This window comes from Rhincodon typus, chromosome 1, assembly GCF_021869965.1.
Source record: "Rhincodon typus isolate 14 chromosome 1, sRhiTyp1.1, whole genome shotgun sequence".
Lineage (NCBI taxonomy): Eukaryota > Metazoa > Chordata > Chondrichthyes > Orectolobiformes > Rhincodontidae > Rhincodon > Rhincodon typus.
Window position 1 is genome coordinate 159690687 of NC_063332.1, and position 1561 is coordinate 159692247.

Here is a 1561-nt window from a genome sequence, read left to right on the forward strand (position 1 = left end):
ACTTAAGTACAAGCTGCCAAAGACTTGCTGAAGCCACTGTCATGATAGCTGATTCCATCTTTTGAACTAAGCCCTGACGTTACGGATATTGGCATATTGATGACTTTAACTATCTCATTGCTTTTGTTTAAACTCAGCTCCTGAACAGCATCTGAACTTTATTATAAAGAAATGTTTTGGAACTACAGAATGAGATCAAAAACATACAATGTCAAACATTTCACTATTTCTTTATTTAGAGATCTTTTAGGAAAACATCTTATTTACATTTGAAGGAAAATTTTATATTCTGTAATTATAGCTTCTTTCACAATTGGCTGAATAAACACTCTCCAGTCTGCTCAGTTTACAACCGAACATACCATAAAGATTAAAAGGGTATGTACCATTATTAAAAACTGCAGGTGCACTTTAAATATTAGTTCATAAAGTTGAAACAATGTCAATTAGATTCCAGTGATTATACAATTAAAGCAGTTAAAATCACTTCCAGTGTCAAAACAGCAGAAACAACAAAAGTCAGGAGTGTCACCCATCTCAAAAAAAAGTGTAAGAAATAAATCACAGTGCAGAGAAAATGAAAAGGTACTGAGCATGATCATCCAAAACAGATATAAACAAACAGTCTTTAAACATTTCAATCTGTACAACTTGAAACAATCTAATTTGATTGAGATTTATATACACATCACAATTGCATTGTTCTGTCACTAAGTACCTCAAATCTAACCAAATTAAGGAAAATGTTATTCTCAACAGCACCCCAAATGAGGGATATTTCATGATAAATTCTCTCAAAAAGAAACTGTGCAAGTATTTTATTATTGCAGCATTTAACTCTTCATACTACCACAATAAATCTTTGTGATGACTCGCATCGATGCGCCAAAAACTGAAAAAAAGTAGCTTAACAAGTACAAGTTAGACATGCTTTATATAATGTATTTACTACACAAGTGCAAATAAGTTACCTTCTGCTAACTGGCTTTCAATATCATTCCATTCGTATCTCCTACAGCAGTCAGTGGGGAAATAGCGGCTTAGTTTATAGTTCACTGTTAGCTCTATCGAGATAATGGTCCTGCTTGCCTGTATCTTCAGTTTTTCAAAGAAATTTAAAGCCAGATAAAAAATTAATTTTAACCTAGCTGACTTTGCACATTACCCAAAATAAAACTATTCCTGTACTTTTGCGTAATGTTACATACATTTTGTTTTAATTAAAATTTCAAACCTGAAAAATATAGAATCTCTTGCTCGGTTTGGTTACAAGCAAAGTTTTCAAGTATAGGATCAGTTTTGTATGTTGTCTTTTCAATTTGGGAATGATTTGGTGCTGCCTCATCTCTACTTCTTATAGTCCTAAAACATGTTAATTTACTGACTAGTTTGCATAATGATCACAAGTGTGAAACAGTTGATTGTGACATCTACATTCCTCAAAAAGGAAATCTCAGGCCACATGTACACAAGCTAAAATGACATTGAGACTCAGAGTTCATCACATCTTTCTGCTCATAAACCTGAGTTTCCTTATCTTCAGAGATGCAAAAAAAATGGA

The 1561-nt window shown here is 32.8% G+C and overlaps 1 protein-coding gene across 1 annotated transcript in view; it reads right to left on the bottom strand.

The window, feature by feature from the left end:
- Positions 1–214: 214 nt before the first annotated feature.
- Positions 215–1561, bottom strand: part of LOC125485749 (TBC1 domain family member 14-like) — a 32294-nt gene continuing 30947 nt past the window's right edge. The window contains exon 8 of the mRNA XM_048610104.1: positions 215–1561. This exon is cut by the window's right edge and continues 2607 nt beyond it. The gene's annotated coding sequence lies outside the window, so the exon portion shown is untranslated.